The sequence below is a fragment of the Pogonomyrmex barbatus genome, unplaced genomic scaffold (assembly GCF_055798465.1).
Source record: "Pogonomyrmex barbatus isolate J1 unplaced genomic scaffold, ASM5579846v1 scaffold6, whole genome shotgun sequence".
Taxonomy (NCBI): Eukaryota; Metazoa; Arthropoda; class Insecta; order Hymenoptera; family Formicidae; genus Pogonomyrmex; species Pogonomyrmex barbatus.
In genome coordinates this window covers 10,439,846-10,452,634 of record NW_028297160.1, presented here as the reverse complement: position 1 = coordinate 10,452,634, position 12,789 = coordinate 10,439,846, and the positions used below count along the sequence as shown (strand labels likewise).

Genomic DNA, 12,789 nt, shown 5'->3' with positions numbered 1-12,789 from the left:
TATAAAAATTAGAAAGGTATTGTCTCAATTCAAATCTCCAAAAGAGAAGCCAGGTTGTTATTTGTTAAGATTTATACACACGTCACGAAGTCTCTTTTAAAACGCGATTTTATGATGAATACCACGACAGTGTTCATTACCGCGTTTTCTCTTTCGCGTGTAATCTCCGCAGTTTGACGTAGGTACTTGTTATTGGCATTCCCGTACCCGCACCTATGCCCATGTATTCGCGATTGAGGAATTTAGTATGGTGTTTCTCGCATCTCTCGTTCCCCTTCGTTCCCTTTCCCATCGTCATTGTCTCGAATCCGCCACGTGACAAGTATGTTACTTTTATGCGTCGGCACCGTTTCCGAGCCCCTTTTCGCACACTTTCACCGCATGTCGCGTCGCGATTATTACGTTCCTAGAAATATAAGCTCAAACGTAGCTATTGACATACCGCAATTCATCATAAACGATCCTTCATACCATTCATTTTAACCGAACTTTAAAAGTCCGAAGGAGAGACTATAGAGTCTCTGTCTTAAATAAATTTCTGTTCACCCGTATTATGATTAAAATATTGAGAGATTTGCAATTAACCGCGAGATTATAATCAGGAGAATTACTTGCTAGATATAGAGTGATTTTTATAGAGTGATTTTTTTTTAAAAAAGCAAGATAAGAGCAAGATAAATAATTCGTTTGATATATAACTAGATTTGCACTAGCAACCTGCGTAGCTTTACAATCGCATAAAAAAGATTTCATGTCAAAATATTGTTTTTGAGATGAAATATAGATGAATTCAAACGTATCTGCGTAGATAATTTTCCATAGATAAGGAATAGATAATCTTATTGGAGGTCAGCCCATCACTTCTGTCGACCCTTAAAAACACAGAGCAATGCTGGAGAAATTCGTGTTTCAAGATTGCTTAGACAAATGCTGGCCGTCATTGTTCAAATGCGCAGGAATCGATCTTTTTTGAATTCGAAGAATTTTTTGATGCATTAGGAAGAAGGCGGTAGGAATCGTTATTAATGCCAGACAGTGAGTGTCGGAATTCCTTCTTGCATATAAACGAGCAACGCAAAAACACCGCGTTGACACAAGCATGAGACACGAACGTGAAGATGTAAAGGAAATCGAAAGAGATGAGAAGAAAAATTCATTCGTTCCAAGACCCAAGATTTTGGTAAGCTTTTGATCCTACCGGAAATGTGTACAGATTTCAACTAATTATTATGCACCGGATGCATAAATGTCTCTTTTCAATACTATGAATAATTAACGATATACTCACGTAACGTTAGAAAATGTTTATCAAATCTACCACTCTATATAATTTTTTTTTAAGTTTAATCGCTCCCTGCAGATACCGCGATCAATTATATCTCTCACTAAAGCCTTTTCTTTTAACGCTCAAAGTATCGTCGTATCGTCGATTTTGGCCTCTCCTTTCGAAAGCAATCGAAATATTAATTCGTCACGACTCATTATGCCGGTCGGTGGATCGGTTCTCATCCGGACGGGTATATAATTCCTTCCTCCAGCAATGATCAATCATTTAATCAGTGGAACGAAAGAGGAGGAAACGGCGTTGAATGATGAAGGTGAGGACAGGGGGCTGCGACATGGACGACGGCCGTCCTTTTTGCTCGCTTTGTGCGCGACGCGCGTACACAAATGTGCACGCATCGTCGGACGGATGATTTTGAATATCATCGCGGCGCGATATGTCCGATTCTACAAATGCGGCCGTACCTGTATACATATCCGCCTTTGGGCATACGTACAGGCGTACCTGAGATATATATATACCGTTAGCGCAGACGGCGACCTCGCGAGACGACTACCTCGGGCGCGCTATTTCTCAACAGCGGGGCACGTTTACACCTCACGTGTTCGCAATATCGCGCGAATCCTTCCGAACGCTTCCTCGCGGGATTCCCCTTTGACGTTGAGTCGTTGCACGTGCAACGGTAAATCGCGGAACGAAATTCCGCCGTGCTGTGCGCTATTCTTCCGAGGCCGAAAGCCTAGCGAACGTACACGCGGAATGCACGTGATGAAAGAACAGAGAGAGAGAGAGAGAGAGAGAGAGAGAGAGAGAGACTTTTTACGTGAACAGCGGAAACTCTTCGCTTCGAGAAGAATTTCTAAGCGAACGTAGACTCGAGATATGAGAATTTCACAGCGGATCGAAATAATCGACGTCACTTCTGCTATCAAAAAGATTTTTTATTTTCGATCATATTTTTCTTATGATACTCGTTATTTCTTCTCGAGCACATTTGATCATAATTACGATCGATGCCAATAAATGCTCGCTATTGAAAGCAAAATATTGTAAAGTGTTATAAGCATCTCTCGTCTGCATCTTTCGATGTAACTCTTACATTCAATAATGTACCAATCTTGTCGGTCGTTACCGAGTCAATTTTTATTGGAATTGCTGCAACGTACACATATATATATATATATATATATATATATACGACATGGAATGCCGAAGCCCGCGGTACACGCGGAATGTAACTTTTCCATCAGCATTTCGATATTAGAGCGGAGAGCAGAGAGATTTCATGCGCGTTGCCAGATACAGAGTGTCTGCGAAAATCTCTCAACCAAAACCGAAAGAATATCGTAGAAAATCTGCCGAAAATCGAAGAGGCAAAATTGTAGGTTTTCATCTGGTCAGAAATCATTTATCAAATTATTGAAGATAATAATGATGAGGAGGAATGTCAGAGAGAGTAAATATCATCTTCGAAAAAATAAATTCTCGTGCTGCTTCAAGTGTACACGGCTTCTCGGAGACACCCTGTATACGCGGAACAAATTGTTACGGCGTGATGCAACGTCGAGAACACCTGTCTCGACGTTACAAAACCCCTCTTCCTGGGGCAGCGCCTTACGCACGTGTATGAGTAGCGTGCTTAGACGTAGAGCAAAGGTCCACCGCTCGAGGGATCGGGACATCGATATGCTCGTCCTGAGGAGAAATTGATATATCGGTGCAGGCAAATAAGCCCGGAGCGAGGTGAGACGCGTGGCAGAAAAATCGATGGAGCGCGTCCAAGAAGGACCGGATGCTCGTATACTTCGGAAATTTAGACGTCCTTCCGCTTCTCTTGTCTCTTCAATGCAAATCTCAACCGCACTCGTGAATACGAAATTATCTGTTACACACGACATTGGAGATAACATTAAAAAGATTCAAAGCGTGCACGTAATATTCAAAAGAATTTCGGTACTTGAAAGAAACTTAAAACTAAGGTGCGATTGAAAAAAAATTTGAAATACGAACTCCCGCGGTCCGTCATATCGTTTTCCTTTTAATTGAAAAATCTTTTGCTACAATGCAAATTTCAAGATCGTAATCTATCGGTGAGCTGCTATCGAGAACTCAGTCAGTCCGAGTGGTATATCAGCTCGGCATGCGGTCAGTCCGGCGAAGCGGATTACGAAATGGCATTCGGTATTTCGCGATCGACAATATTTCCATATTTTCTATATGTCGTCTGCACCCAGTTCGCCTTTCGCCGTTCGCGCGCTCATCGGAGGAATCCCCCGATGCAGGATAGTCGCTTCCTCGTGATGATGCTGAATACCGATCGACGGGCGTCTCGTCTCGTCTCGTCTCATTGCTCGGAATTATCTTCCGTAAATTGCCGCGATCCAACCGCGATTCCTCGCGCCGTAGGGGATCTCGTCTCTTCTTCTACTTCTCTCAGATTAGCGAAACTTTCCTTTCGCGCCGGCGGTGTCAATGCGCGACGACAACCACGATGGCATTATCGCACGACACAAACGTGACAGTGATAAATCGGTTTCTTTGTGCGATCATTGAGGGTCGAGAGAACCTCTCTCGCGCTGTTACCGAAAGGCGGAAGGCTTCATTATGTTAGAAGAAAGTCCCCGTGACAGTAAAGATAATAGCCAGGCGTGTGCAATTTTCACGTCATTTCTGACGACCGTACTCGGTGTCATGATTATTATCGATTCGAAATGCAAATAATCCATCTTAGTTCTGCAGGCTACTTGCTCGCACTTGCTTTGCTATACATAGGTTGTGTCTCGCCACATGTAATTTTCACGGCGAGACATTCTTTGATAGAAGTCAATTTTTTCCCGACGGAAATTTGATGGTAACTAATGATGAGGGTTAATTAGGATAATTAGGTACATTAATATTAAAAGTTAGTACGTGATTTCCGCGCACCTTGAGAATTGTGTGCAATAAACGAATAATAACGAGACTTACCGTTAATTTTAATTCAAACAAATTTTAATTCGCTGCTAACTTTATCGGAAATATAAAATTATTGCCAATTAACGTTGATATGAACATTCATGGCCTGATTTTAAGAGATTACGATTACACAAGAAATAAAATTATAAAATATTCCGATTATCGTTAATTGACGTGTACAACAGTCAGGATTGGCTAATAATTTAAAACTTCCTGTTGGCGTCTTAGAAAAACTGCAGTTTTGAAATGTGTACAATAACTTCAAGGAAAACATTAAATAGAATCTATTACAGTTTTCATTAAAATTTATGGAGGGAGTATAATAGATATAACTTTTTGTACTTTTTATGCTCTTTGTAATACTACTGTGTGATATCGAGGACATTCCCGAAGGTTATGATACGGTTGAAATATTGGAGACTTGGTGACTTTTAGTGCAGAAACCTTGGCTTAGATTCCAAGTTTGTCGCATGTACAAACCCATGCTCAGTGACATAGAACGAAAGGGAGACTCGATTGCACGATCTCCTTAACTCGTAATATTCCGATGACGAGACTGGCATACCTGCTGCTTGTAAAACGATCAACTCAGAATAATTTAGCATCCGTGTGTTTAATGAGACGCGTCAAGAAACCTTCAACTATTTATACATTTTCATACCATTTTCCTCTCATATCATTTCTTTCTTGTATAAGACAATAAATTTCTTGCATATATGTATAAATGTGTTGTATCAGAATTGTTAAATGATTCCGCTGCAGAATCTATCTCTTTTTTGTATTCGTGTATGAATAATTGTATAGCTTAATAATTAAATAAAAAAATTCGTTCTTCGAATTTTTTGATAAGATCTTTTTTTATCAAAGAGTTCTGGCATGCAATTGTCAGCGTGCATGCATTTCTTAACTGTCGAATGAACAATTTTCAGTGTTCTGTTTAACGGTTAAACTGTTTAATATGAATACAGTTTCAAGAAGATTCAAGAGGATTAACGTCGAGTGATATTCGTTCGATAATTCGCAATCAGTCTCGCGTACTACAAATTATAATCCCGACTTAGGCGCGTTGCGAAATCAAAGTCCCTCGAGGCATTATAGACGCAAAGCGATACTGGTATCTTTGCAAAAAGAATCGTCTTTGTGATCAGAATTCCGTCATCTGGGTCAAACGGAATTGCGACTCCTCGGGTCGCATAGTTCTGTCGAGAACTGTTGAGAAACGCCGCTAAATATCGGAGATGTGCGTAACACCGATCGACCGCAAAAGGCGATTATGCCATTTGTTTCCTTGAACAATTTCAGTATGCGCTGAGGTTTCGTCTGCAGTCGTCTTGAATGGTCGTTACAACTGTTCGATTATGTATACGATGCGTACAAAGGAACAAAGGAGGATCTGAATAAAAGGATATTCAATAATTTACCGTTAGCACTTTACGAGAATACAAGAAAAAGATTTAATTTTTACGATTTGCAATACAACACACCTTTAAAAAGGAATAATGGTTTCCACAATTTTCCAAAAGAAATAAATAATAAATAAAATTATTAGAACCTCCCGTTTGATATTTTTCAAACAGGCAAAAAATCAAATTGCCGTATATTATTGTCGTAACGCGAACTAAAGTTGAAAAAGGTGTTCTGTTGCATTAGATCGAGAATGTCCTTATCACGAAAGAGCGATCGAAAGAGATAAAGAAAGTTAACGAGATGAGAAGAAAAGGAAATTGAGAAGCCGAGAGCCGGGAGAATCAGCGTCGATGAAAGGATGGAATTTGGTGAATGGGAGTGCCGTGTGCGACTCGTTTTTCCATTACAATGGCACTTGGTACCGTGTATACGGCAATCACGCATGCACGGGAGAACGAGAATTCCTCGAGATCGTGGCCGATAGGCACGATGATCACATTTCCAAGGTAATCGAAGAAGATGCACGTGGATTCGCGAGGATGCGGCGGCTAACGCTGGCAACTCGCGCGATTTCGAAACCAGTCGACCACGAAAGACAGAGAATCCGTAGTTAACAAGGCATAAGATGGAATTTATCCACCTGTAAAACTAAATTTATCCACGTAGGCAGCATTCATTATAAAGCATATGTACATTCTTCAAGAACCGTCATGGAAATTACCTGATGTTTAAATTTAACAACCATTGTATTAAGATTTGGGATTTTTTTTTTTTTTTTTTTTTATTAGATGCCTGACACACAAAATAATATTTATATCCTTCTTTAAACCGTCTGTGCATGCCGAAATAAATTACATCCATCGCGGCTGCTGTCCGAAAACTGATTTAGAATAGGCCGATCATGCATCGCAGCAGTCTCGTCATTGTATGCGTTATTGGGCGGATATACGTGGAGAGAAGGCGACAAACTTCCCCGACGACAAAACGATATCGTCGAATGCATAATGAGGTCTGACGTCATTGTCCGGAAAGGTACAAGCCCCCCGATGGGGAACCAAATATGCCACCCACGGATTTGATCGCACAGTTCCCCCCCCCTGGTGTGTCCACGCTGCCTCTGAATTATCATTCGTCGAATACGCAAAACATAGATAAAAAAAAAGAGACAGTGTTTGCTATATAATTTAAGTTTGATGACTTTCGAACTTCAGATATTTGTGCCATTTATCAACTTAAATTTATAAAACTTTTATTCGATCCAGACATGCAAAATTGCTTCCGAGAAGGCAGTCAAAACTTTTATGTTTGCCACAAAGTTCACAAAGTAACAGCAAAGCAATACTATAAATTATATTTTTTCATCATTTAAAAGCTAAAAATATTTCTCTTAATCGTGAAAATAAATAAGTTTTACGAAAGAACTTATTTATTTTAATATATTTTTGGTTTTAAAAAGAAATTTCCTTCAGAGATGTCACTCTTTAAAAAATAAAAATTTAATTAAAGCAAATTATTTTATATTGACCAAAGGCTCTCATAATATTTAATTATAACAATCATAAATATACACTATCACATAAAGCGGATACAGGAACTTCAGCAGAGAGAGCTAATTAAGCACAGAAATTTTGCAAAGTATTATAAGTAAATGTATTTATACAAAGTACATAAATACATTTTAATATTCAATTCAAGAGTGTCTCTTCGTTTGATCACATCTTGACGATCGGTTCGTAACGATCGTTATCATTAAAGGATTGCTCGCGAAAGGCAAAATTGCGAGACCTCGCATATAAACAGCATTTTTAATCACGCGCAGTCAAATCTTCGTCGCCCACGGTCAAGTGCGTAGCTTCGACTTTTTACGACGTCACCAAAGTCTCGGACTCTTTCTTCCGTGGACCAAAGAATCTCGCAATTAGTACGAGGTCCAGCGAAGAGAAGAATTCGAGAGCGAGGGGAGAAAAAAAAGAGGCGCATCACGCCGGTTCGAAGCAAAATCCAAAGTTAGTCCCGGCGCGGATCCGCGATAGGGAACAAACGCGGGAGAGGAGGAGAGTGGATGTCCTTGAAACGTGGTAGTTAACCGCCACCACATCAGCGAGAACGAAGCGTTACCTATCCCGTCGAAGGTAAGGATGCGCCGAGATGTGCGTGCACGCGTGCACGCACGCGCCTCCTTCGAGGGCGAAGAGAAATCGCGCGGTCGTCGAGACGACAAGGATCAAACGCGATCTCCGAGGACACGTGCTCGGTTAAAAAAATTACGAGTTTTCTAAAAAAATTTTGAAACTTTTCAGACATTGATCCTCGTCTCTGCATTTTTCTCTATACTTTCGATTCGAAGAAATCTGAGATTTTATCCTATCTCGATACGAGATCGGATCGATGTGGAATGTGCCTGAACGGTACAAAGGTACACGCAGAAAAAAAACAAAGAAGAAAAATGGAAGGTGATTCGAAGGTCCATCGGTACGCCCACGGCGAGGACGCAATTACGGTTTAACATACGATTTAATGCGCCGTCGTTTTGCCCGGGTTTGTTCGCGCGTGCAGGCCCAAGTGGCCAAAAACTGGTTGCCCCTCGGTCGGAGATGCCTTCGGCCGAATCGAGGGGGGGGGGGGGCGGGAGGATAAGCAGGACTGATATTTAAAGGGCCGTATTCATACGCTCGCTTCATACACCGACGCGACGAAGGCCCTTTATTCAAGTCTCTCGTGCGAACATGCCGCGAACCTCCGGCGCTACGCTGGCATCGCGGTGGTCATATTTCGAAAATATCACCGGCTATGCCACTTCAATTCTATGCTTATACCACTTGCACGTAATTAAACGATCTTTCGCTTTGCGCGAGTCCTCCCTTTGTACTTCGCTCATAATAGCGTAGCTATCGCTGAGGTAAATTCCTCAACTCAGATCTTCTCTCTTTTTGATCGTCGTGTCTTCAGCATGACGATTATCTTCGCAAAATGAAAGGATTCAGTAAACTTCTTCCCTCACGATTTCCCGATTGTCAGCATCAAGTATTTCGATAATCAAGACATCAAGACTGAAATTCTAGCAACCGCAGCAAAGTGATAAACTTAAAGTGAAAAATAAAATTCAACAAACATTCTTCACTTCCGATCGTGCAAAGGAACTAGCAGCCACCGTAATTCGCATCCCGATATATAACCGATATTCCGAGATAGGGAGAGAAATTTACTCTCTCCCGCCGTCTTTCTCCATGTCTTTTCTTCTTTTTCCGGCAACGAGCCTCTCTTGATTCCTCAGCGAGAACTTTAAAGATCGCCAAGAGCCTTACCAGGAAACGCATACGAAGAGATACCGAAGGCAGCACTGGCTTCTCGCTTCTCTCCCTTCCTCACCCTTCTCTCGCCGTTCTGCAAGCGCTTCTCTCTACTCTTATTTCTTATTTCTTCTTCTCTTCTTCCGCTTCGCGATCTTCTCCCTCTCCTCCATCCCTCCTCCCCCTGTCCTATTCGCGTCTCCAGGAATGATTCCTCATTCGTCACGAACAGGTGCGGTTCTTGATAAACGAAACGTGGCTTCTTCGATTGCGGCTTTACGCGGAAATTAGCGTGGACAAATAGAATCACCGTCGTCGTCGTCGTCGTCGTCGTCGTCATCGTCACCGCCGTCGTTGTCGCCGGAGTCGCGCGATACGCATACGATGCGCTTAATCGCGTGCGTATCGAATTTCAGCGGCAAAATTATGACGGCGCGATAGCGTGTCACCTCTCGGGAAACACGCCGCCTTGGGCGCGAAATCGTTCATCATTCTCGTTTGCCGCATGCGGAAACAATTTCCAGAATGTGCGGGGAATCGCTGCGCCAACGCGATCTTTCCCATTTCGTGCACGCGCAAGGATATTCCATCGCGATTACGACAGTTTTCGTCATAAAATCGTAAAATTACTCCATAAAAAAATTCCTTTCTCATTACGTAAAATCGTACGTAATGTCGATACCTTATGATTGGAAACAATCGATATCCGTGGAAAAATCAATCTGAACGATTGTGTTAAAAAAATTCCTTAAATATTTCTCTTATTATTCGCTTTTATTCTTTTATTATTAGCCGCATGTTATCCTTAGAATTTTTCTAAAATGCTAATTATGAATCGTGACCGCCCATGCGAGCTTTATTTTTCCGTTCAAGCTAAAATTGCCAATTATCCTATTATTTGTTTCTACAATTCGACTGGCAATTCGTTTGTCGGTGCGTCCATGTGTAGTTAACGCAGCGTTTCTCTCTCGCGGACTCATTGACATTGAATAATACGGGCGAACCTCTATCGCGGATTATCGCGTTAAAGCGCATTTATGGTGAACGATGACGATGCCCGATTATATATTCGCGTTCATAAACGCTCGCGGTACCCGCAATGCGGTCGCTGCTGAAAGCGACTGGCGCCTTTAACGAGCATGCGTTTCACATCCTTAAGAAAGGTCCTGTGTAAAAGCTTACGAAGGGTCGAACAACGACCTTGCCGACGTCTGGTTGCGCAGGACGGCCTTTAGTCATCGTTTAAGGAACGCCAGCTGATGTGATCTTACGACACCTTATCTTCCTATTACGAAGAAGCGACGTGTTTGAGTTATAGCAGGATTTCTGTGTCATCCGAGAATATACTTCTAGCCCATATTTTCCATGAACTTTAATAACACCCTGCGATACTCTGAATTGAACATGTGACACGGATCGACTTAATCAATCAATTTATCATAACGATCATAACGTTTTTACTTAATTCATTTTTATATTGTAACCTTTCATTGTGAATAAATTATTAAAAGATTATAAATAAAATTCCAATTTTTAAAATTTTCCTATGTAAAATTTTCCTAAGCAAATTAGTACGAACGAATAACTATAACGACAATAAATGACACAATGAACAAAGTCGTTCATTCGTGTGTCAATTTACTCGTTTGTTTAATTTAAATCCGTAATTTTAATAAATTTTGCTTAAATTAAAATGTATATGTATTTAAATTGCCGATGCAAAATTTTACTGTCCGAATCATCATAATTTAGGCAAATCATGGTACATGATTAGACATGAATAGATCCGTATTTTTCTGAGAATTACTAAAAATTTTCTTTGTTCTGTAAATCCAGATACGTCGATTTCTCAGATGACAATGCCCGAGAGAGAAGACAATCGGTAGACCGAATGTGGAGAAATATATTGCGGGTCAATGCACCTGGGCCAGTTTTCGAAATAACTTCAAACACAGGTTGTGTGCAACATGCGGTCTTCGGCCCCTCTCTCCTTACTTCTTCGTGATCTGCGTGGGATCCCCCTTCTCGTCTCTTCGCGGAATCCAGAATATCGTCGGACACATTCGTAGACGGTCTCTTGACCAGGCGCCAAATCGCCCACTTTATATTTACGCTCCGACATACGAGAATACGTACAGGGCGATTCTATAAACGTGGCGCGCGCTCCTTAAACGTGCCCGGTATAAATAAACGTCTCAAGATAAGATGCACTTAGATCCGGGACTTCAGACGGAATAGAAAAGACAAAAAGTGTTGAAGCAGATGACGCCTCGATGCTTCTCGCAGCATCCATTTAAACCATCCATTTAATTCCCTAAGTATAATCAAATACGCGCATCTAATACGTATAAAATGTAAGTCGGAGGATAAATCGTTGTAATGGAAAAAGTAAAGAAATTAAAAACAGAAAATGTAGTAAGAAATATAAAAACACTGTGTGATTTATCATGTCGATTGAATTAATCTCTGTATCTGTGACTTCTTGAAATACCGCTGAGCACATTTAACGCAGATTATTGGGACACCTTGTAGAACAGGTTACATGTCGAGGACGTAACCGATACGAGTCATTTGTCACGATAGCATACAAATGCTCGGGCATTCGCTTTTCGCTCGCGCCGCTGCCGCCGCCGTTTCTTTGAAGCGCTTGGCCAACTTCCGCGTCGTAAACGCCATGCGAAGACTACCGGCTAAATTTACTGCACGTTCCAGGGAAAATTTCCACGCTGAGCTACACTTGACTGAGATACGTCAAGTTGAACTCTTCCAGCGGATTCTTCGTAGTCCTTTCTCAGTAGTGCGCCATATGGAAAAGCAGAAGACGGAAGATACAATACAAAACGTATTCCAATTTCAGGGAATTATTATTATAAAACATTAGTAAATACGTATGTGTATAAATTTTAAATAACACTTCTCGTCTGTCCCGTGTGTGTTAAAGAAAGAGAACTGAATAAAAGCGACTATTGCAGAGTTAATGACATACAGAGAAAAGGGACTTATTGAAAATTCTAATCATCTTTACTCACTCTCGCTTTGCCACTCCAAAGTAGCAGGCCGGATGCAGGATTTTTTTTTTCTTTTATTAGTCCGTTGGAGGATATCTTGGACGCGTCGTCGCGAGAACGTCGAGCACGAAATCACCGCCGAAATAGAAGCGAGATAAGTGGAACGTCGGGACGCATGACGGAACGAGCCGACGACGAAGAAGCAGAAGGAAACGAATGGAGGACTACGTCGGTGTGTCCCGGCGCGAGGAAAAACACGACGAGGAGACAAGACTTTGGACTGGAAGAAGTCCAAGAGTGGGCAAGATAGCGCCATTGGGCAGGAAAATTGTATGGTATATGACTAAATGGACATCGACTGTAGCGATTAGATTTGTCGCCAAGCTGAGACCGGATAAGCCTAAACTAGGGACCACCTAATCTGAGGCTGAGTCGGAAATTAGATCCGATTGGTAAAAGTTTATGTCACAAATATACCTGCATTTTGCTTTCTAATAACCATGAAATAACCACCAAATATATATTATTACAAAATCTAGCGTAGCTCACAATATAAAATAAATTTTTCAATTTTCTAATTCAATATATATATATATATAAAATAAGTCTAAACATAAATTATAAAATTCCAAATATTTAATTATTCGTTTTTTAACAAGCTTTGTACTAAGAAAGCGAATTACGAAGATCTCACTTCGTATAATAAATGACAAAGCTTTGCGACAAAGCTCGATATGCTATCAACAAACTATTTTTTCCGTACGATGGAATGTTCAAACGTTTCCACGATAGCTGCAGTTGTAAATTGTTGCTAAAGTGCAGATCGGGATAACGTTCCATTTAA

General features: G+C 41.1%; 1 protein-coding gene across 5 annotated transcripts in view; it reads right to left on the bottom strand.

Moving 5' to 3' along the window:
* LOC105432852 (uncharacterized) overlaps positions 1-12,789 on the bottom strand; it is a 180,691-nt gene that overhangs the window by 8,289 nt on the left and 159,613 nt on the right. The gene's annotated exons all lie outside the window — the stretch shown is intronic.